Here is a 25,017-nt window from a genome sequence, read left to right as displayed (position 1 = left end):
GGTGCACATATATCACTGTAGTATGAGTCTTTTAATTCTTTGGGGAAGATACCCAGCAGGGGAATAGCTGGGTCAAATGGGACTTCCAGTCCTAGTTCTTTGAGGTATCTCCATAATGATTCCCATAGTGATTTCACCAGTCTCTACTCCCACCAGGAATGGAGCAGGGTTCCTCTTTACCCACATCTCCGCTAGCATTTGTTATTGGTTGATTTCTTCATAGCAGCCCTTCTTTCTGGGGTAAGGTGGAATCTCAGAATTGTTTTAATTTGCATCTCTCAAATGACCAGTGATGTTGAACATTTTTCCATATGTTAATTTGCTATTTTTACTTCTTTGTCTGAGAAATGTCTGTTCATTACAGATGCCCATTTGTGGAATGGGTCTTTAAATTTAGAAGGTCTGATTTTTTAAAGTTCTTTATAGATTCGAAATAGTAGACCTTTGTCTGAGGAACAGCAGGTGAAAATGTTTTCCCACATTATGGGCTGTCTCTTCACACTATTGGTGATTTCTCTTGCTGTGCAGAAGCTTTTTAATAAGAAGAGATCCCACTTGTTGATTGTTTGTGTTAGTTTATGGGCAACTGAGGTTTTGTTTATAAAATCTTTTCCTATATCATTGTCTTCAAGAGTTCTACTTAACTTCTGTTCCAGATGGTTCAGCGTTTCTGTTTTGATATTTATAACTTTAATCCATTTTGATTTGAGTTTAGTGCATGGTGAGAGATATAAGTCCAGTTTTAATCTTTGACAAGTTGAAACCCATTTTTTCCAGCACCATTTATTGGAGAGTCTATCTTTCCTCCAGTGAGAGTTTTTGGCTCCTTTGTCAAATATGAGGTGGCTGAGTGTGTCTGGAGTTGTTTCGGCATCTTCTAATCAGTTCCACTGGTCCTCAGATCTGTTTCTGTGTCAGTACCATGCTGTTTTTATCATAGTAGCTGTGTACTATAGTTTCAAGTTGAGGGTTGGTATATCCCCTGCCATGTATCTTTCGGCTAGAATTGCTTTTGCTATTCTGAATCTCTTCTTGTTCCAAATGAATTTTGGGATTGTTTTCTCAAGGTCTGTGCAGTATGTTGCTGGAATTTCAATTGGGATTGCCCTGATTCTATATAGCAGTTTTGGACATGTAGCCGTTTTCACTATGTTGATCCTTCATACCCAGGAGCAAGGTATATCTTTCCATTTTCTGATATCGTCTTCAATCTCTCTTTTCTGAGTGCTATAGTTTTCAGAGAAGAGCTCTTTGATTTCTTTTGTTAGGTTGATTCCTAGGTATTTCCGTTTTTTGGATGCTGCTGTGAAAGGAATTGTTTGCCCTATTTCTCACTCAGTGAGTCTGTTGTTAAGGTAGAGAAAAGCCATTGATTTTTGTGTGTTGACCTTGTATCCAGCTACTTGACTGAATTTGGTTATTAAGTCTAGAAGACTTTTGGTAGAGTTCTTGCGGTCTTCTACATAAAGTATCATGTCATCTGCAAAGAATGACAATTTGACTCCTTCATTTTCTATATTTCCTTTTATTTCTTTCTCTTGTCTAATTGCTGTGGCTAATGTTTCTAAAACTATCTTGAACAGGAGTGGTGATAGTGAACATCCTTGTTTTGTTCCTGATTTTAGTGTGAAGGATTTCAGTTTTTGACCATTTAGTATGATATTGGCAGTTGGTTTTTCATAGATGGTTTTTATCAGATTGAGGTAGAGACCATGTATTCCATTTTTTGGTAGGGTTTTTATCATAAGTGTGTGTTGGATTTTGTCAAATGCTTTTTCTGCATCTATTGTGATGATCAGATGGTTTTGTCCTTGGCTGTATTGATATAGTGTATTACATTGATTGATTTGCATATGCTAAACCATCCCTGCATCCCTGGAATGAATCCCAGTTGGTCAGGGTGTATGATCTTCTTGATAATCTTCTGCATTCTATTTGCAGTATCTTATTAAGGATGTTTGCATCTATGTTCATTAGTGAGATTGACCTATAGTTTTTTTTGTTGTTGTTGGGTCTTTCTCTGCTTTTGGCATCAAGGTGATGCTTGCTTTCAGGAATAAAATATGCAGTGTTACTTACCGTTCAATTTTATTGAAGAGTTTAAACAGTAGTTCCTCTCTAAATGTCTTGTAGAATTCAGCAGTGAAGCCATCAGGACCCGGGATTTTCTTAGTTGGTAAGTTTTTAATTGTGTTTTCTCTTTCATTGATTTATATTGGGTTGTTTAGAAATTTTAGGTCTTCTTTGTTCCACTTTGGTAATTCATATGTATCTAGGAATCTGTCCATTTCTTCGGTGTTTTCCATCTTATTGGTGTATAGGTACTTGAAGTAGGTATTGATGATGGTCCTCTGGATTTCTGCTGGGTCCATTGTAATTTCTTCCATAAATGCATGGATTTGGGCCTTTTCTTTCCTTTTTCTAAAATAAGGTTGGCTAACCATGAACTAAACTAAAATCAAAATGAATTAAGGATCTAAATATTAAAATAGAAATGCTGAATCATATGGAAGAGAGGTTAGGTAGAACTCTTGAAGACATTGGTGTATGAAAAGATTTTATGAACAAAACCTCAGTTGCCTGTGAAATAGCACAAACAATCAACAAGTACAATCTCTTCTTATTAAATAGCTTCTGCCCAGCAAGAGAAACTATCAGCAGTGTAAAGACTCAACCCACAATGTGTGAAAAAAATCTTCACCTCTTTTTCCTCAGACAAAGGTCTACTATCTCAAATCTATAAATAAATTTTAAAAATCAGACCTCCCAAATTTAAAGACCCAATCCAAAAATGGGCATCTGAAATGGACAGACATTTCTTAGACAAAGAAGTAGAAATAGCAAATATACATATGAAAAAATGTTCAACATCACTGGTCATTTGAGAGATGTAAATGAAAACAATGCTGAGATTCCATCTCACTCTAGATAGAATGACTGCTATCAAGAAATCAACCAATACCAAATGCTGGCAGGGCTGTGGGAAAAGAGGAACCCTGCTACACTGCTGGTGGGAGTGTAGATTGGTGCAACCACTGTAGAAATCAATATGGAGATACCTCAAAGAACTAGGACTGGAAGTCCCATTTGACCCAGCTATTCCCCTGCTGGGTATATTCCCCCAAAGAATTAAAAGAATCATACCATAGTGATATATGTGTACCCATCTTCATAGCAGCAAAATTTGTAATAGCTAAAACTTAGAAGCAGCCCAAATGCCTATCAACTGGAGACTGGATAAAGAAAATGTGCTTTTTTAATAAAATGGAGTACTACTCAGCCATAAAAAATGATACATTAAAGACATTTATAGCTAAATGGATGCACATTGAGGTGATATTCTTTAAGTGAAATAAACAGGACACACATGTGTAAATACCAAATAGTTTCTCTAGTGTGAGAAACTGAAAGTGTAAATAAAGACTAAAAGGTTTAATAGATAATGTGAAATAGGAAGAAAAGGGTCAAAGGGGAAAGTGAATTAGGAAGGGTATGGGAAAGAAAGAAGGGAATGGAATTAATATGAGAAAATGAAAAAATGGAAACAAAGACTTTTTAAATAGGGAGGGATGGAGGGGTTGAAGGGAGGGGAGTGGAAGGGGGATAAAATAAGAACCAAGAGAGATTATGTAAAGGTTCAAATTTCCAATGATGAATGTCATTATATTGTATACCTAAATTGTGCCAATAAAATAAAACTTAAAAATTAAAATAAAATAAGACAAAAAAATAAGGTTGGCTAAGGGTTTGTCAATTTTGTTTATTCTTTCAAAGAACCAACTCTTGTCTTCATTGATTTTTTTTGTATCATTCTCTTAGTTTCCATCACATTGATTTCTGCTCTGATCTTTATAGTTTCCTCCTTTGTATGATCTTTGCATTTGTCCTGATCTTCTTTTTCTAGAAGCTCGAGGTTCAGCATCAGGTTGTTTAATTGGGCTTACTCTGTTTTCCTAATATAGGTATTCACTGCTATGAATTTCCCTCATAAGACTGCTTTCATTGTGTCCCATAGATTCCAATATGTTGTATTGTCATTGTCATTTAGTTGAAGGAACTGTCTGATTTCTCCTTTAATTTTCTCTGTGACCAATTGGTTATTCAGAAGTATGTTTTTCAATTTCCATGTGTTTATGAAATTTTTTCAGTTTCTTTTGCTATGGATCTCCAACTTCGTGGCACTATAGTCTGATAATATACAGGGGATAACTTCAGTTCCTTTGTACTTACTTAAACATATTCTATGTGGTCTATTTTGGAGAATAATCCATGTGCAGCTGAAAAGAATGTGTATTTTGATTTTGTGGGGTGGAACACTCTGTAAACATTTGTTAAGTTTATTTGTTTAAGAGTTTGATTGAGTTCTAGTATTTTGTTCCTTAGTTTTTGTCCAGTTGACCTATCTATTTGTGACAGTAGGTCATTGAGGTCCCCCACTAGTATTGTGTTAGTGCTGATTTGATTTTTCATGTCTGTTAATATTTGTTTTATATAGTTGGGTGCACTAGTGTTTGGTGCATATATGTTTATGATTGTCATCTCTTCCTCTTGGATTGTTCCCTTTACAAGGATGCCTTGTTCTTCTTTGTCTCTCTTAATCAGTGTTGGTTTGAAATCCACTTGATCTGCAAAGAGGATAGCTACTCCTACTTTTTTCAGGTTCCTGTCTCATGGAGTATTGTTTTCCATCCTTTAACTTTCAGTCTTTGAGTTTCTTTTTGAATTCAGAGTCTTTACTGTATGTAGCATATTGTTGGATTTTGCTTCTTGACCCATTCTGGCAGTCTATTTCTTTTGATTGGTGAATTGAGACCATTAACATTGATGGTTCTAACTGATACACATTTTGACTTATCCTTGTCATGAATTTTTCTTTTTGTTGTACTCTCTCCCTTTGCATTTAGTTTTTTGTTGTGCCTAATGGATTCATTCTGCTGGGCTTCCTGGAGTTGTGATCCTATTATCTTTTCCTAGGATGTTGTCTAAAATTTTTTGAAGTGCTGGTTTGGTATTCATGAAGTTCCTAAGGTGCTCTTTGTCATGAAAGTATCTTATTTCTCCATCAATTTTGAAAGATAGTTTTGCAGGGTACATAAATCTGGGTTGGAGGCTGTTTACCTTTAGGGCTTGAAATAAGTCACTCCAAGCTTTTCTTGCCTTGAGGGTTTGCATTGAGAAGTCTTCTGTGATTCTGATGGGTTTTTCTTTGTATGTGATCTGTTTCTTTTCTCTAACTGCTTGTAGGATTTTATTCTTCTGTTTGGATTCTGGAATCTTAACTATTATATGCCTATGTGTAGATTTTTTTTGACCAAGGCTGGTTGGAGTCCTATGTATCTCCCTTATCTGTGTATAAAGTTATTTTTCCCTGCTTGAGAAGTTTTCTGTCATCACTTCTATGAACATTTTTTTATGTCATCTGCACTCTCTCCTGTTTCTTCATTGACTCCAATCAGTCTTATGCTATTCTTCTTTGTATTGTCTAGCAGTTGCTGGATTGATTTCTCAGAGTCCCTTACTATTTTAAAGAAATTTTTTTCCTGGTCACTAATTGCAATCTTATCTTCTATATCTGAAATTCTATCCTCACATTGGCTCCTTCTGCTTTATAAACTTTCAGTGGAGTTTTTAATCTCCTGGAAATCTGTTTGCATCTGTTTTATGGATTCCATTTGTTTCCTATGTTGGGATTCCATCATATTCCTCAGTTCCTCTATGTTTTTGTCTGTGTCCTCTCTAGGTTTATTAATCATGTCTTGCACTATGGGCACAATCTCTGCTGTTATCTGAGAAATTATTTCTGATTTCATTTTTTCCAAATCCTCTTTCATTGCCAGTTCAGGTAATCCTGGTGGTTGAGTATCAGTTCATTCTATCTCATTGCCCTTTGGGGTTGCCTTAGCAGTCTGGCTTTGAGAGTTGTTTACATGTCATCTTATTTCAACAGATGCAGCCTGTGTCTCTCTTTACATGTCTCTCATTTCAATGGGGGGAGAGGGGTCAGTGCTCCTGATACCTGCATGGCTCACCTCCTGGGCACTGGGGTTGGTGGTATGGCAGCCTGGAAGGTTCACCTCCTTTGCACTTGGGGAAGCTCTGGTCCTTGGTTCTCAGGGAGGTGGTAAGGTGGCCCGAAGTTTCACCTCCTCTGTGCTGGTGGCAGCTCTCCTCCTCCAGATGTTTATTTAAAAACTAAGTAAAGAAAGTAGGAAAATTAAGGAAGAATGGAGGAAAGTATGAAAAAGGGTTAAGTGAAGGGAGCTGGCAAAAGAGTGGGAGAAGGAAGAAGAAAGGAATAGGAAGAGGGAGCAGTAGGTGGAAGGCAGCAATGAAACAGCCAAGGTCTTGTAGGGAAATAGGATATTTACAAATGACCCTGTCTCCCCCTCCCCTTGAGAATTCAAACCTTGAACAAACATCTGTATGGGGACTTGCTGCACCTGTGGGCTCCTAAAGGGCATTGAAAGCCCTCCTCCCCTGGCCATCTGTTTTTGGAACTTTAGATTTTGAATAATGAGCCTTGCTGGAGAATGCAAATTTGTACAATAAACCCTTTGCAGTAGTTTTCTTGTTGTCATGCTTTCAAATCCCAAAGAGCCAAACTAATATATTTCCCAGTCATTATGTACCTAAAACGTGAGATGTCATTACTGCATGTTCATGTTCATAGCTGGCAGATACATAGTTTCTTTGTGTCAGATTTGTAAAACTACATGACTTTATGATCTGGACTTTCTGGACCCCACCCCTCATTGAATATTCAAAATGGAGTATCAATCCTCCCCCCAAAATTAAAAGAATCATCCAACAGCATTATATGTGCACCCATATTTATAGCGGCACAGTTTGTAATAACTGAAGCTTAGAAACAGCCCAATTGTTCATCAACTGGAGACTGGATAAAGATGTGTATTTTTTTAAAATAAAATGAAGTACTACTCAGCCATAAAGAACGAGAAACTAGAAACATTTAGAGCTAAATGGATACTCATTGAGAGCATACTCTTAATTGAAATAAATAGGACACACATGTGTCAATACCGTATAGTTTCTCTGGCGTTAGAAACAAAAAGTGTAAATAAGGATCAAAATGTATGAAACAGGAAGGAAAGATCTAAAGGGTTAGGGGAAGTGGGAAGGGTAGGGGAAAGGAAAGAAAGTAAAGGAAAAAATATTGGAAAAGAAATAAATTGGAAAAAAATCTTTGTAAATAGGGAGGGGTGGAGGAGTTGAAGGGAGGGCAGGGGAATGGGGAAAAATAACAAACAAGATATATCATGTACAGGTACAAATTCCCAATGATGAATAGTATCATGTTGTATACATAAAATATATCAATAAACTTAATAAAAAAAATAGCAACAAAATGAGATATTTTTCAATTAGGGCAACTTAATGCTTCCACTTTAGCCCATATGACAGAATTTAAGTATCCCTTGTCTTTGGGAACCTAGACATATCTACGAAAGCATGGGTAGCCAATGTTTCTCTTCTTTCTACAGAGTTTGATTATCCCCATCTAAAATACCAACCTTAACTTCCACCTAAGGTTCAGGTTCTGCACATCCTGTTAATTTGACTGCGAAAATGTGTAACCATTATACTTGGAGCACTTACTAATATTTGCCTTTGATTGAATTGTCTTTGCCAACTTACTCCAAACTCAAGAGCAACATATGATATTGATCTTCTTGGATCGGTTTCTCCTACAAAGCGCAGCTCAGATCTCTGTACAGAGTGGAGTTTGAACACTTGCTGTGTTTACATTCTGTTACTGATCATGTTGATTGTTGAATTTATAGGCTCTGATATTTACTGTCATTTATATTTCTGGGATAACAATGTATTTATTTCTGGACACCATAGGTAAAGTTTGTGTAAACTTTTAACTCTTCAGCTTTGTAACAACTCTACACAATGAGTGAAAATGCTTTATCTTTTTATCAATTAGCTTATTTCCTTGCAAATATGACTTCTTTTTCCTTCAAAAATGTTATGCAATGGTAAATAATAAATACTGTGCAACACTGACTTAAAGACTTCCTGCCTTTTCATGCTGGTAGAAATTGAAGGCAGACTGGAGAAACTCTGTTTGCAAAAAGGGAAGGCATGTCTCCATTTGCTGCAGGTCATGAAAATTCATGAGGTGAAAAATTTCCACGAGATGTTTATTTAAGAGAAATATATGGTGGCTAATTTCAAGCAAATGAAAGAAGAATGTTGCCATTTTATAGGCCTTGTAAATGAGAAAATGCCCTTTAATTTGAGGGTTGAACTTTAGCCATACTAGTTTAGAGGCAGGAAATAGCAGATCAGAGAAGTTCTTGGTCCATAAAGTGAGGCTGGGGGTTGTGTCTCAGCATAGTTTCTAAGAGAAGGCTTTACATATCCTCAAGTTCATTTTTTTTTCCTTTCTGAGTACAGGAAAGCAGCTGTTGCAGGGAGAAATGCCTTACTGGAAGAGCATGGACCAGCACCTTGACCTATGGAGACCTGACTCAGTGGCCCTATCCCACCTGACATAAGGCAGTGTCCCTGAAGGTGCATAGTGTTTCCAGGTATTCACAAACATTTATCATTTGAGGGGCAGCTGGTAAGACTGGACCTGGCTCAAGCTGGTGGACAGCACTTGAAGTCTAGAATGTCTTCTCCAGCCTGATATTCTAAGGGCTTAGCATTTGCCATTTAATTTATGGAGTACATGTTGAATGGCTGGATGGTTGTGTGTCTTGATGCCTACTTCATTATCTTGATGTGATATATGCACACCCACGTTTATAGTGACACAGTTTGTAATAGCTAAAACTTGAAAACAGCCCAATTGCCCATCAATGGGAAGCTGGATGAAGAAAATGTGGGTTTTTTAATAAAATGGAGTACTACTCAGCCATAAAGAGTGAGAAACTAGAGACATTTATAGCTAAGTGGATGCACATTGAGGCCATACTCTTAAGTGAAATAAATAGGACACACATGTGTAAATACTGAACAGTTCTCCGGTGCAAAAAAGTAAAAGTGTAAACAAGGATCAAAATGTATAACTGATATTGTGAAATAGGAAGAAAATGTCTAAAGGAATAGGGGAAATGGGAGGGGAAGGAGAAAGGAAAGAAGGGAAAAGAAAAAATATGAGAAAAGGAAAAACAGAAAGAAAGTCTTTGTAAATAAGGAAGGGTGGAGGGGCTGAAGAGAGGGCAGGGCAATGGGGAAAAAATAAAAACCAAAATATATTATATAAAGGTACAAGATCCCAATGAGGAATTTAACTGTATTGTATACCTAAAATATACCATTAAACTAAATGGAAAAAAAAATAAGTGCTTTTTAAAAATACTACACCCATATTAATCTTCATAATACTTTCCTCCCTGCTTTCCTTTTACTTGGAATGGCACTACATTCCTTAGCCTTTTGTTTACCTCCTTTGGGACAATCTTTCAAGCCCTATATTCAAATATTGCTTCTTGGCTAAAACCTTTGATTAATCTTATCTCTCCTCTCTCTGAAGACACATAACAGTATATATGGCCTATAATCAGCATAGGCAGGGGATGCTGTGGAGTAAACCACTCCAGAAGTAATTACAATTTTAGGTAGATTCCTCCAAGTCACTAATGGGTTTTGTTATGGCTTGTATCTAGATGTCCCCCTAAAGCCTCATGCAGTCAAATGGAGGGGAAGGCTTTCAGAGGTCGCTGGATCTAGAGTGTGTAGTGCTGGGATCAAGAGTGAGTAATTACTAAATCAATCCACTGTTTGGTTTAGCATAGTTCTGGCTAGGATTAAAGGTGTGATTGCTACACCCACCCTAGGGCAGATAACCTGCATAAAATATAAGGGGCAAAAAAAAGCTGTTATTGTCAGTAGTAGTGTGCTACCTTCTGGCTGCCATGAACTGTTTCTCCTCTGCAATGCCTCTCTCCCATGCCAACCTGCCTTGCAGTCATCCAACTATGAACTGAAACCTCTACAGACTGTGAGCCAGATAAATCTTTTTTTTAACACTTTATTGTGAAAATCTCAAATATACAGCAAAACTGAAAGGATTTTATGGTGCATACCCACATGTCCATTAACTAAATTTTGTCATTAACATTTTACATGTTTATCACATATCTATGCATCAATTTACCCATTTTCATCAACCCATGTGATTTTTTGAAGCATGTCTAAATAAATTGCACAACAACTATTAATCTTATTAAAATTAAAGAAAATTTTTTCTAAACACTAGCTTTTGAAATTCAAACTTTTGGTTTTCAGGATATCTCTAGAAGGGCCGGGGATTTAGCTCAGTGGTACCACTGCCTGCTTTATAAGCACAAGGTCCTGAGTTGGATCCTGGTATCAAAAAAAAAAAAAAAGATATCTCTAGAATTTAGAGAATCTGTTTTTTTTTTTTTCCTTAGATTCCTTTATTGGTACATTTTAGGTAAACAATGCATTTGCATTTATCATTGGGAACTTCTACCTTTATGTGATATATCTTGGTTCTTATTTTTTCCCCATTTCCTGTCCTCCCTTCACCCCCTCCACCCTTCCTTATTTACAAAGACTTTGTTTCCATTTTTTCCTTTTCTCATAATTTTTCCTTTCCCTGCTTTCCTTTCCTCTACCCTTTCCCCTTCCCCTACCCCTTTGGACTTTTTCTTTCTATTTCCCATTATCAGTTATTCATTTTAATCATTATTTACACTTTCAGTTTCTCACACCAGAGAAACTATTCAGTATTTACATATGTGAGTCCTATTTATTTCACTTAAGAGTATGACCTCAATATGCATCCATTTAGCTATTAATGTCTCTAGTTTCTCATTCTTTATGGATGAGTAGTACGCCATTTTATTAAAAAAAACCTCATCTTCTTTATCCAGTTTCCAGGTGATGGGCACTTTCCAGGCTTTTGCTATTGCAAACTGTGCCACTATAAACATGGGTGCACACATATCTCTGTGGTATGATTCTTTTAATTCTTTTGGGAAGGTACCCAGGGCAGATAAATATTTTCCTCCTTTAATTTTGGGTGTTGGGAATTTTGTCTCAGTAACCAGGAAAGTAACTAGGACAGGATTGAACCCCCCTTGCCCACAGTGGTAAACTGTTGGACAAAGGCTCTTATTAAAAGTGTCATTTTATTTTGGGTAAGCCTTTTCTCCTTCCTTGTTCTATTTTTCCTGTATCTCTAGTTGTATCACCTGAGGCCACTTGTATCCAATTCCTTGTTTCAGGGTATGTGTGCAAGAGAACCCAAAGAAAGACACCAAATGTTGAAATACTTAGAAAACCACAGAAAAGGCCCAGCATAGAGCTACACTAGTCATAGATACTAAAGTCAGGTGGAATAAATAAATAAATACGAGTAAACAACTTCCTATTTCAAAACTTGTGGGATTTTGGCTTGGTTTTGTCTCTTCTGAGGCTGTCAGATTATACTGAGCTCTGTGCTCCTATTGTGGATGCCTCAGAGTTACCATTTACCCCTAGTCTAATCCCATTGTACACCTAGGACTCCACCAACATCTTGTTTTCTGGCTGGGCCACCCATTCCCCAGCTTCTGTGTTGGCTGTCATACAAGCCCTTTCCCCAGAGAATTACTCTCAGCTAAGGGAGCTCCCTTATCAAGGGGAGCACTACAGGCCAATGATTGACTGACCCAGGGACACCAAGAGCAAGTCCCCTTACCTGAGAGGAGCTCTGCAGAGCCTTCCATATGGCAGAACTCCTGTGGAATCGGGGAGAAGCTAGAGTCCTGCTACACCCCGTCAGCTCATCCCCCACTGAGCATCGCCTTTCCCCACTCACTCTGCTTTCCTCTCTCTCCTTTGTCTGAGAGCCCGCCTTCAACATATCACATGACTCTGAATCCTCCTCTCATGCTCTGCTTACAGAGAACCAGATTTAAGATAGCTCATGATATCCATTCATGTTATCTGGCAGGCCTGTCCTTCAAGACCCCAATATGAGCTACTACTACATTTGTAACAATGCATGTATTCAACAATTTACAGAAATCTCACCTATATGCAATAATGTAAGATGTGCAGCTCATTATCTTCCTTTACATCTTCCCCATGAAAAGACTAAAAGTGGGGTTTGGCATCTCTTTTAGAAGCAGACAAAGTAGGTGTAGACTCTGTTTGGTTCACAGAATGAGTTTATGTAGCATTTCTCTAAAAAGAATAAATCAGATTTCTTGAGGGAGAAAAAGCATGCCTTTTCTCTGTTTCTTGCCACTGAAACATTATGTACAATGATATTTAATATAGCTCAACTAATAATTTACAAGAGGGCACTTTGAGGTTAGAATATTTTAGCTGCCCTGTTGCCTTTGCAATTGAAGTGAATAGAACAGCAAGAAAGACCAAAAACACAACCTTATACATCCCCCAGGGCCTTGTTTAATGGAGTGTACACAATCAAATTTCAACAAGCCATGGTTAGATTATCTATGCCAGGGCTTCTCAGACTCTAATGTCTGTGTGTGTCACCTGGGGATCTTGCTTGTGTATATTCTCATTAAGGTGGACTAGGATCATGCCTGAGATTCTACATATCTGAAAATCTCCAATAAGATGATGATGTTAACTGTCCGAAGATCACCTTTTATACACTGTGCGTAGTGGATAATGTAACAATAGTACTTCTCAAGCTCTTCTAAAATGCAGAAACACAGGAAACACTTCCCAGCTCATTAGATGTATGCAGTATTGCTCTGATGGCAACAAAGGCTCTACAAGAAAAAACAAAAGCAAAAACTAAACAAAAGTTACACATCAATAACTCTTTGAAGAGAGATATGAAAATCCTCAACAAAAAGTAGCAAAAACAATCCAGCAACAAAAGGAATTGTAAAAATAGGGCATTCCTAAAATTTAGCAACAAATTAATCCACAACACAGTAAAATGCCCTGAAATACTAGCTCAGAACCACTGTACTTCACGTTGGTAGATTTAGTAAATAAAAATGTAGCGTGCTCAGTGAAACTTGAACTTCACCAAACAATATGCAAATATAAACACACATAATATTTACAAACTTAAATTAAAAATTATTATTCATTGTTGTTGTTTTTTGAAATTCAAGCTTAGCTGACTCTTCCTCAAAGGCTAAATGATCATGAATGATAAACATTTGGAATCAATTCAAGATATCCAGGCAAACTCTGACAGAAAAACAGACATTGCAGAAAGAGGACTTCCAGCACTGGGATCCATATGTTCGAAGCAAGGGAAAGTTTTTTGGGGGCAGATTAGTGGCAAAGTCTTCTTTTATTGTAATATAGTTTTTAAAAATTGAAATATTTTGATATCACCTTGTACTAGGTTAATGTCCACTGCTTAGCATAATAGGAGAGGCTAACAGGCATTAATTGAGTGGACAAATGAATGGGTGAATAGATAAATGAATCAGCAAATGGTCATTTAGAATCTGTAATTTTCTGTTTAGGACACTGCTTTTAGGTAAATGTTGGCATTTATACTATTTTATAAGATCTGCAACATCATCCTATGTCCTTGGACCCTACAGGGTCATTTGGGCTGGGTGGCACAGGCACAATGTTCTAACCCAAGGTTTCAGTCACATCCTTGGATGACATTATCCAAAGGATGGAAGTGGGGTATACAAGTGAAAGAAAGTATTTATCAAAGAACTTCAAACCATATCTCATTAAGAGCTCACACTGCAGCTCCTGAATTGGTTTTCTACTGCTGCTCTAGCAATGTACCACAAACTTGGGGTTTAAAGCCACACAAACTTATTGTTTTAAAGTTTTGGCAACCGGAAGTCTGACTTGTATTCTAGGAGGCTAAGTCAAGGTGTTGGTAGGCTACATCCTTTTTGAAGGCTCCAGGGGAAAATCTGTCCAGTTAGAGGACCTGCATTCCATGCTATGGCCCCTTCCAGCCACAGCATCCCTCCCACCACTGGTTCTATCCCTCATCTCCTTTTCCTACTGACATTCTGGAATCCACCCTCCCCTCCAGTGCTTAGGATTGATTGAACCCAGGGGTGCTCTACCACTGAAGTACAATCTCAGCCCTTTTAATTTTGAGAAAGCATCTCATTAAATTGCCCAGGCTGGCCTCAAACTTGCGATCCTCTTGCCTCAGCCTCTACAGTAGTTGGCATTGCAGGCTTGTGCCATTACAAGTAGCTCAACTCCCTTTTGAAGGACACAATGTGATTATATCGAGCCCACTCCAGTCATCCTGTAATACTTCATCTATGGATCCTTAATATAATCACATCTGCAAATTCCCATTTATTACAGAAGGCAGCAGATTCACAGGACCTGAGCATTAAGATGTGGAGATCTTTGAGGGTCATTATTTGTGAATTATACTACACAGTACTCTTTATGCATGTTAACTAGTTAAATGTAAAATTTTAAAATATACTAATATATTTACAAATTCTTTTGGGATTTCTTCATTTAAAAAAAAAGATTTTTGAAGTTTCTTTTGAGCCTGAGAGGCCCTACTTGAAGCAGCATGGTTTCTTTATCTTAATAATGGAAAAACTGTAGGGTTTGTTTCATCAAACTAGCTGTCATGCCCAAGGACATGACATAGTCTGTCCATCCCCTCTCCCCCAGGTTGGCCAGGTGGGAAACTTTGCCAACCGAGGGAAGAGCCTTTACAGACAAACTTGGCACCAATGAGAAAGGGCCATCACATCCCAGCCTTCGGTTCCAGGAAACATCTGTACCACCACCTGGTCCAAAGAGCACAAACTGCCCTATCTTTGCCCCCAGACTCCTTGAGGCAATGAATCCTCTGACCAACATCTGACAACTACCTAGCAACCACTTCTCTACTTAAGTCTGTGTTCTCCCTCCATTCTATGCTGGTTCTGCTCAGTCCACCTGCTTGCCTGTGGTGAATAAAATAGCTTTGTTTGTTCACCCAAGGCTGGCCTGGATGGTTTCTCTGCTCTCTGTATTTCCCTTACACTAGCAGCACAAAATCTTGGATGCACACTAGAATAAAATTTATTTTTAAGTCCCAATACCATTGAATTAATAAAATTAGGGTCTCTATAGGTGAGGCCAGGCTTCTGTAGTTCTAAAGGATCCCAGGTATTTACAGTGATTATCCAAAGCCGAGAACTATTGTACTCCACCAACCACTGCTTAGCTAACTTGTCTTTTTCTTCCTCCACTCCATCCCCATCTCTTCTTCTGGCCTATTTCTCATGCTATCTGATTGCAGTGCATTGTTTTGATTGCCTCATATTAGAACAAAACTCTCCTGGTCTTTTCTAATTTATAAATCCCAGAAGTCTAAATATAGAAAAAGAGCATAGTTGTATGGAAAGAGCTCTGGAACTCAAAACTGAAGATTAGATCTGATTTAGTTAAACTAGTTGTGTTAGTTTTGCTTCCTTCACAGGCGGAATTCTAAACAAAAATATGAGTGCAAATGGTTTACTTGGGGCTTTTTTGTGTGTTTTTTTGTTGCTGTTGTTTGATACCAGGGATTGAACTCGGGAACTTGCACTTGGGCAGCAGGCGCCGGAACCACTGAGCTAAATCCCCAGCCTGAAAATGGTTTATTTGGCAGGTAATCCCAGAAAATACCAAAATGACAAAGCAGGGTGATATGGGGTCAATTGCCAAGATTGGTGCCACTGTGGGTAACTAGAATTTAATCCTTTTGGATGACAGGATGTCATTATACAATGTGGAACTCAGAGTTATCCCACCAAAGAAAGAGAAACTGGTTGTGGGAGAACTATATGCAGTGCTTTATTTTTGTCAGTCCAGGGTAGATGACTGCTTCTGGGGAACTGTTAATTCTCCAACCCTTTCAGACTGCTGTGCAGAAGGGCAGACAAGTGCAGTGACAAGAGAAACCCTCAGGCAGAGATGCAAATGATGACATTTTCATGTCATGCCCATGAGCACCACAAGGTTAAGGCCAAAGGGGACAGAAACAGATGGCAATATCATTGCTTTCTCTTTTTTTTTTAATGGCTATATATTATTTGTCCTTATACATTTAATAAAGAAATTTGAGAAATGAATGAGGTAACACTTCAGAAGCACATTCAGGATTCTATCCACCCTTTGGGAAATTGGCAATAGGCACATACCCAGACAAGCATACTTTTTCTGTTTAGAAGAATCTCTTGGATGATTTTATAAAGCATATGAAAATTTTCAGCTGATTTGAGTACCATTTATTTAGAGTATGATATGAAAAAGGTGGTCCAACTCTCACCAGATGGGGTCTGAAGAGGTTCTATAGAGAGAAAATGGGGATCTAAACTTAGCCACTGAGTAGGTTCTTCATTCATATGATGGAAGAAAATTCCAAACTGTGTTAGTGGAAGGCATAGATTGGTTATTTAGACAAAGTTAGGTAGCAGCTGTAGGGGGCATACACTGATGCAGGGTTCAGACTGGCCCACTCACAAAAGCAGGAGGCCCACTGAGGTGAGCCAGGATCCATTCGATCATTGTTTCAGTTCTGGTTTCCACAGTTCTGGAAGAATCCTTTGTGGCCTTGAGAAGCAATTCAGTTCCCATAAGATGATTATTTCCATTCGAGGCAATCTTAGTCCTGTGTTGCTCTGCTGGAATCCAAAGGGACCTTAGATTTAGGGCAATGGAGGCTTCAGGGTGTAACTGAATGTCCCTGAAAGTCTCTTATCTTTGTGTCCTCGGTCTTGAAGATAGATGAGACAGAATAAATTTAGGACTAATAAACCCTGTTTTGCTAACTTTTCCTAAATGTTCAATATTCTTATGTGTTGAACTAAGCAGGGATCTGACCCAGAGTTTTAAAGCAATAAGGAACAAAAAATTGAGTTTACTTGTCTCTTTTCTATTTTTATGTCTTCTATCCTACCTCATAATCACTTCTTCATTTAAGAATTCAAAATATTCCTGGTATTAAGGCATATTTTAAAACTGTACATATAGGATAGACTTACCTCCAACTTCAAAATCTCACTTAGAATTCTTTCTCTAGATGATGCGTGTGTTCAGAACTATGATTCCAGGACACCAGAATCTTTCTTACAACACTGAGAGAGGAGCAGTGTTCATGGGGCAGGTTCCAGATAGTGCAGATTGGAAGGAATAGGAGTGTCTGAAGGGCTGGAGATAGTGCAGAGGAGTAGAGTATACACCCTGACGTGAATGAACCCATGGCTTTCACTATCTGCAAAACAAGAGTGTGTATTCAAAACTATCAAAACCACCCACCCCACCTCATCTGCCAGATGATTCAAGCTTCCTGGATGACTCCAAACAAACAAACAGACAGACAGACAATAAAACAGAAGAAACACCCAGCTAACCAAAGCTTACCTAAATTACATTATCCACTGAAATATAAATAAAATGGGCATTATTTTGAGTCCCTTAGTTTATGCTGGCTTGTCATACAGACGTAGTTAATTAATAAAGTATGTTAATAGGTGTTTAGTATGACAATAGGTGTTTAATAAAGGAAGACTTTGACATTCCAAAAACACTTATAAAAGTCCTGTGGATAACAATGTCTCAAAATTTTACTAGAAATTTGTATTGCCCATTGTGTACAGACATGTCTTGTAAACTTCTTTTGCCATGCTATTGTTACTGCAGGCACTCAGCATGGGTTATGTTCTCTGTTCCTCTCAGTTAGCCCACAGCAAGCTGCTGTTTAACACTGATTTTCTTCACAGTGTTTGCCTTGACCAGTCTGCTTCAGATGTCTTCAGCCAGTAAACATCCACAGTCAGAATAGAATTCAATTATTTTACACGATCAAAAGTCTTACCTCCCATATAGACTATATGCTTCCAGCGGGAAATATATCTGCAGCTTGTATGATACTGGTATTTTCATATAATTCAAGGTGTGCAACAATCCACCTAATAATATGTCTTTGTCACTGCCTCCAACCACTTATTATGTGCTGTTATTTGAGTTAACACAGTGCAGCAAAGGCAGAAAAAGGAAACAGTAGAATATAAGGACATGCATCTTAACTCTTTGAGTGTTAAATTGTGTTGGGTCCTGTTTAGTATCATTAGCTTGGCAGCTTCCAAATATATTTTATGAATTATGGAAGAATACTAAGGGAGTGTTAATCTTTAGAATCATTGCTGAGCAGTGTTGTGCTGAAGGTCATTGCAGGAGTTACACTGGGGTTCAAAAGGGGGATGGTAGGGGTGCCACCGCAGGGTAACAACTTGAGTAAATGCTGAAGGTAAACAATATATATGTGATACCAAATTCCACTGAGCCAGCTTTATCTTCACTTTCTCTCTTTTGTTTTTCTGTTTCTTGTTATAACACACTTGGGAGGCAGGTTGAAACTCCAGTCCTCAAGATAACCAATAGGATCAACCCCATACAGATGGATTTCTTTTCAATTTAGTGATCCTTTCTTTTGAATTTTAGAAAGGTCAGGTTTTGGGATATTATATTTCTGTTGGATGAGCCCCTATTGTTAATGATAATTTTACAAACCACTCCCTGGTGGAGAATTGCTGGCAGTTAGCTTTGAAACCCAACAGTGACCACACGAAGATCTAAGCAACACAAACATAAAAATAAATGAGAAGCATCAGTCTAAGTTTTCTCCATGGAATATGATGTAAAATCCAGAAACATTCACAGAGTTCACCAGGAGAACATCTAAAAACAAAGACAGAGTTTATTTGGACTGTTTAAATGCAGAGTTTGAAATAGATTCCTCTTGGAATAAGTACTAAAGGATCTCCTTTTACGCTTTCTCAGTTTCAAGTTCAAAGGTTCAAGTGTGATGTGCTGGTTAAATTTCCAGAATTTATTATCAAGATAACTTGAATCAAAATGTACTTAGTCACAACCTGTGTGATTCTGAGCAAGTTACTTAATCCTTGTTAGCATGGTCCCTTATCTGTAAACTTAGCCTATGTATACTGTAACCTGAAGATTACAGACTTCCTCATAAGTAAAAGACACACAGAAAATGTTCATTTTTATTATAGAGCGTTACCAATTTCCCTTGATTGTATAATTGCTAAGAAAACCCTGTGGTACTAGTTTCTTGGTTGGGACTCCAGAAGCAGACTAGAGGCAAAGATTCACTTGGAAGTGATTTACTATGGCAGCACTTCCACAAAACGTGGATGAAAGAGAGAGGAAAACTTCACAGGGAAGGAGAAAGATATACAGGAAGAAGGAAAGTTTACAGGTCAATTCCCAGCTTCAGCCTGACCTCCAAGTGGAGCTACTTACTTCATCCTGCCTCAAGGCAAAGGAACTTGGGTTTGATAGTTCAGTACCAATCAGGCACCAGTTACATGTCATCTTCATTGGAAACTCAGAACTTCTGACTTTGGATGTGCAGGCAAAATGGCTTAATAGCTTGAGATTACTGTTCCAAAAGATGACACAGATGTTGCTTTTGTTGGAAGCAGAGTGGACAGTAAGAATCAGAAGAAAGGGCTGGGGAGGAGCTCAGTGTTAAAATGATTGTCTAGCTGTGGAAGGGCTTGGATTCAATCCCCAGCACTTCACAAACACATATTCAAAAGAATAAGAAGAAAGAAAAACACTGAAAATAGTCAGGAAAGAATATTCATTCATGCACATGACATGTCCTTTGTTTTACTATATACTAGATTTGGATTTGAGACCTTGTGAAAAGTTATGAGACATTCAATCAAAACGATACCACTGTGTGGTCAGTATGCAATAAAGTATCTTTAATTCAACTTTGCTTCCACATTAAAGAATACCTTCAAATCATCTGATCCTTTGTAGTTTGTCACAACTACTCTGAAGAACATAGGCAAAGTTGCTTTCATTTATCATCATTCACCTTAATTCCATTCACTTTAGAATTAGACTCAGAATATGCATGGGTACAAAGTGACCTGGAGTGTAGGCACATTGCTTAGAGTTTTTCTGTCTCCTGAAACCTAAAGGTAAAGTCCTTGTGCAAGGATTTGTTCTGGTAAGATAAGTGACCTTTAAAGGCCTTGTTCAATATCTTCAATTATAGCAACAATCCATATCGTAAACAGCCCACCACATACCACATTCTTACTAGGAACTTTACCAAATGTTTTACAAACAGAGAATTTAGAATTAAAATAGCCTGGTAATATAGGCATTATTCTCATTTTAGTATATGTGCTGCTGAAGGGAGCCCATTGTTCCCATTTTAGAAATGAGGATGTGCTCCATTACTTGTAACTGATTGCTCAGTTTATTTGTCTTGAGATAAGATCAACTCTGAGGTATCACTTACACTCTAGAGGCTCCCTTAAAACTAAGATTTTTCCTCCCTCACTTAGCTTCTCCTTCTTCTAGGCTTCCCTTATTTCCTCACCGAGGAAAGCCATTCTCCAACAAATGACTTGCACGTGAATTCTCACCTCAGTCAAAGCTGACTTGAACAACAGTCCAAAAGGATATTCTTATGAATTATAAGACTAAAAAAAGGTCAATGACACAACAAATCTCAAGGTTAGTAAGGATATGAATCAACATTTGAACCCAGGCTGGGCTCCTTCTCACAGTCATGTTCTAAACACCACTTTATACAATCTCCCAATAAAGCATTAACAGATAACTATTTAGTTTCATGAGTCTGAAAATGACCAGCCTACCACCAACTCTCTCCAATTTGAGAACAACTATCTCTGGTCAGGTGTTGAAGATATTGACATGCTCCCCGCTAAAATGTCTAAGAATATGAAGGAGCTGGAAGCCATGAGAGGAAAGAGCGAAATCCCATCTCCTGTTAGTGCATTTATGTGGCCTGAGAAGTTTGGTTCTCCTTTGTTTTCTCATTATTTTCATTCGAGGAAATTCTTTAGATCTTATGTCACAATGTGGGAAAGGAGGGTTATGAAGTAAAGCAAATACAGAACAACTGGGTCCTATTTGGAAATACAGTCTCTGTGAAATAAATCCCTGGGTTCTCTGGAACCTAGACTCTGGTCTTTGTATGTGGGAGGTACACATCTTTGCTGGCCCCTTTCACACCACTCATCCAACTGACTGCAAAATGTCCCCAGCTTCATGAATTCAAGTTAAACTTACAATCAGACCTAACTGGATTCTGGAGCAATTCCATCTTCTCCCAGTCCCTGCCTCCATGCATGCTTTCCATATCACACAGAGAATAGCCTTATCATTTTTACCATTTAATTACAAGTGTTTCTGAGTTCTCCTCACTAGTGGACTACAAATACATATTATTTGTACAGAGATTACTCCTATAAAATCCAATCATTAGAGAAATATTTGTATATTGTCTTGAATTTACTCATTATATAACTGACACATATATTATATTTAGTATATGTGCAAGATAACAATAAATACACTTATCTTCACCAGAGTTGTCTAGAAAAAGAACCTGAGAGAAGGATTAAGTACGAATGTTTCATTTGGGTGAGAACTCAGGGTGGTAAGAGTAAAGTGAAAGTGAAGAGAGACAGGAAAGTTTGGAAAACAGAGTGACAGGAGACTGTACCAATGATTACTTCACAGCTGTGTGCAGCTATGGTGTAACCCGACAATTACACTTGCTCAGCACCACAGGATGTCTGGGCATGAATTATAAATAGGAAACAATCCACAGGAAGGAATAAGAAGAGAACATTTAGTTACTTATTTATTTTCCTCCTGTGTCCCAGGTCAAAAGTGATCCCATAGGGATCAACTCCCTAACACTTCCAAGTTTGTATCATCCAGCTATTTAGCAGCTTCTCCCAGGAAGATGGAGCCCAGGACCCACTGAGAGACATTTTAAATTAGTCCAGATTTCATGGGATGAAGCATAAGCTCAGCTGTGTGGTGGGTGTGACATTTCTATGTGAAGCCTCTGGTAGCAGAGCAACTTAGGTCCAAGCATAGTTTTCCATTTTTACAGTAAGATATAGCATGTTCCTCAGAGTCTGGGAGAAATTGGCACCAAGGGAATGCGAAGAAACACATAAAATGTGTCAGATACCATCCAGTCTACTTAATAATTAATAGTTGTATTTATGTTTATCATAGTATCAACAACTTGAGCACTTTTCTGTGTGCTGGACACCTTGCTAAGGCAGATTAGCTAATCCCATCCTGGTTTGTGGGAGACTTCCTGGCAAACAGTCTTGATCCATTATTCCTCCTTTACCACACCAGCTGCAGTGTGATTTTGCAGTAAGTTCTATCAAGTGATGGAGTCTATTTCTTCACCCCCTGAATTTGAGCTTGTGGAGCCTGGCTTGGAGCACCAAAATACAGAGCATATGATTGTGCAACAACTCTAAGCCAGATGTGCTTCTAGTCTCTTTTTGACCCCTACCACCAGATAAACAAGCCTAGGGAACACAACTGGAAGATGAGAGATAATGTGGAGCACAGATGAGCCATTCCTACAAAGGCCATCCCAGATATACCCTACTAATTCATATGTTGTGATTCTGACCCTTGATAGGATGGCACTAAGAGATAGGGCCTTTGTTAGGTAATTAGACCATGAAGGTGGAGATTAGCACCCTTGTAATGAAGATTTCAGAGACTCCCTTTGTTCACTTGAGTACACAAGTCTGTACTCCTGTCTGTAACCTAGGAGTAGGCCCCTACCCGAACCCAGCCCTGCTGGGATATTGAACTAGGACTTCCAGTCTCCAAGGATGAAGAATAAACTTCTGTTGTTCATTAGCTACCAAGTCTATGGTATTTTGCTGTAGCACATTGAATGACCTAAGATAGCTAGCCAGATCAGACAAACCAACTAACTCACCAAACATGTATGAATTAGTCAAGCCACGACCAGACCTGCAGAAAATTCCAACCAATCCATAGATTCAAAAACAAGAATACAAGTTTATTGTTATAAATCATTAATGTGCTTATTTTCGTGAGCATTACCATAGCTGTAGACGTCTAATCCAAAGGGGAACAAAAAGGTAGATATATATTGTGTTAATAGATGTAGAGATAGAAGAGGCTAAATGACTTGATTAAAATCACATATTAAGTATTTGATTGGAACCCAGGGATATTTAATTCCATGGTTTTAATGGCTACACTTTACGGCTTAGTTTTCCCTGGATCCTTGATTTTTATTCCTTGCTGACTAATGGTTCTTAGTGGCTAATTTGAACATGTTATCTTCCTCCTTAAGATGCTATACCACCTTTTAATTTTATGTTTTGGGGTTCTGGGATTTTGTAATTAGGTAAATATTAAGTACACAAAATATTTGATGGTAAGAGGATAGCATAAATCAAAAGAGAAAAGACACTGAAAGGGAGATAATTAATACAAATTTTACTCTAAAGGAGGGAAGACAGGTGAGCTTAGGGTAGAACTGTCTGGACAATGCTCCTATAGGAGTAGATGGTATCCCAAGCAACTTAAGTGTACAGCACACATACATCTTTGAAGTTCAAGGTTTTGTACCTCCTTTCCTAGAAAGTGGATATCCTCAATTTGCTTTGCCTTTTCTTTGAAAAATGTAATAATAAATGGATTGGACAAATGTGGCTTATGACATCAGTTACCTGCATTTGTTTAAAGCCATACCCTCAAAGACTGCCAGTACCAGGGTAAAGATGTGGCAACTATACTCAATAAAAGGGTATTTGCTGTGTTTATCCAGTTGGATTTGAAAACCAAAGCACACTACATGCAAGTATGTGGTCAGTCAACAAGCCTAGGCCTACAGTGGCACAAGGGTTCATATATTTCTCCTTCTCGTGTGGCAGGGGAACATAGGCCTCATTCCCATTAGTGTTAATGGGGCCAATCATCTGAATCCACCACATGTCAATGTGTAGCCTCTTGTGCTTTGATATTTTAATGCGTAACACTGCATCTCTAGGGAAAGGCTTGCCTTCTCTTAAGTGCTTCTAATTCCCATTAATGCTAATGTAACAGAGACACACATACACCCACTGTTGCTCAGAAAAGTAGGCAAAATCTGGAAGATGATTAGGTTTCGGGAGCATCATAGCAGACTTTCAGAAGCTGCAGAGATTATCTAAAATGATCTCTTTTCCCAGGCTCACTTAAGCAATGTCATTATACATTTTTTCTCAGTACCATCAACAGATAATTGGCCACGTTCTTCTCTCCAAGAGGCAGATGCTGCTGTGGATACATGATTGAGAATGTCTTTAATATCCTCAGGGAACTGGGGTGTATTTTTAAAGGAAGGGTGCAGGGACTGGGAAAGGTGCTGGAAGAGCCTCAGGTATTCCCAAGGGAATACCAAGGTGGGCCAGGCAGAAGGAAGGTAAATAAGGGGAGAGTGTGAAAGTATCCTTTGGTAGATGGTCAATAGGTGTAGGAAGTGGTAGTATAAATGCTGACTGCTGCTCTGTGCTAGAGAAGTACAGTGTAAGCTAGAAAACTACTCACCGCTCTTATGTCTGCACTTTTCCTTGGGAAAAGTGCTCTTGTGTTATAGGAAATCCAAGAAAAGCATTTCTGGCCTTTTCCTACCCTTTTCTCTGTAGTGAGGTTACTGATGTAAGTCCTTATATGGTCTAATATTATTTAAGCCATAAAATTATACAGTTTAGAGATCATCAAGAGAGACAAAAGATACCAAAAGCCATGTGATCAGAATAGAAATGAATATGAAAATTGGCCAACCCTTATTTTTCTTCTTCGCAAATTTTACTGATTTTTCTCCTATTGAACTAGAATTGTGTGCTTTTGGTTACTTATAGTTTAAGGAAAGGTCAGGTTTCAATTAGCTACACATGCAGATATCAGTTTTACATGTGAGGAGGGACCCTTACAATGATTTTAATCCAGGAGCCTCATGCCTAAAACTCTTAGTAGATGTATTCTTTGGTTTCAGACCTTATTCTTCATTTGCTGTAAGTGTGGAACCAAAGAGTGTTGAGAGAGATAATATATTCTTACATCTCAAAATTAACAACTCTGAGAAAATAATTTCATCAAAGAGCACTTAGATATGATTCAGAGGGTCATGGATGCTTCAAGGGAGAAGAAAACGTGAAGAAAACGTGAAGAAAAGAAAAAGGAGCTGCAAATGGAGCAAGAAAAGTTTTG

At 38.1% G+C, this 25,017-nt stretch overlaps 1 long non-coding RNA gene across 2 annotated transcripts in view; it reads left to right on the top strand.

Moving 5' to 3' along the window:
• LOC110348284 (uncharacterized) overlaps window positions 1-25,017 on the top strand; it is a 210,387-nt gene that overhangs the window by 132,951 nt on the left and 52,419 nt on the right. For both annotated transcript variants that reach the window (XR_015441965.1, XR_015441964.1), the window contains one exon: window positions 8,425-8,558. This is a non-coding gene — a long non-coding RNA (uncharacterized LOC110348284). The remainder of the gene's footprint in view (window positions 1-8,424; window positions 8,559-25,017) is intronic.

This window comes from Heterocephalus glaber, unplaced genomic scaffold (genome assembly GCF_053883595.1).
Source record: "Heterocephalus glaber isolate CG9 unplaced genomic scaffold, H.glaber_assembly_v1.0 deba00001532, whole genome shotgun sequence".
NCBI lineage: Eukaryota > Metazoa > Chordata > Mammalia > Rodentia > Bathyergidae > Heterocephalus > Heterocephalus glaber.
Note: the sequence above shows the minus strand (reverse complement) of the source record. Positions and strands in the feature narration are given on the sequence as shown.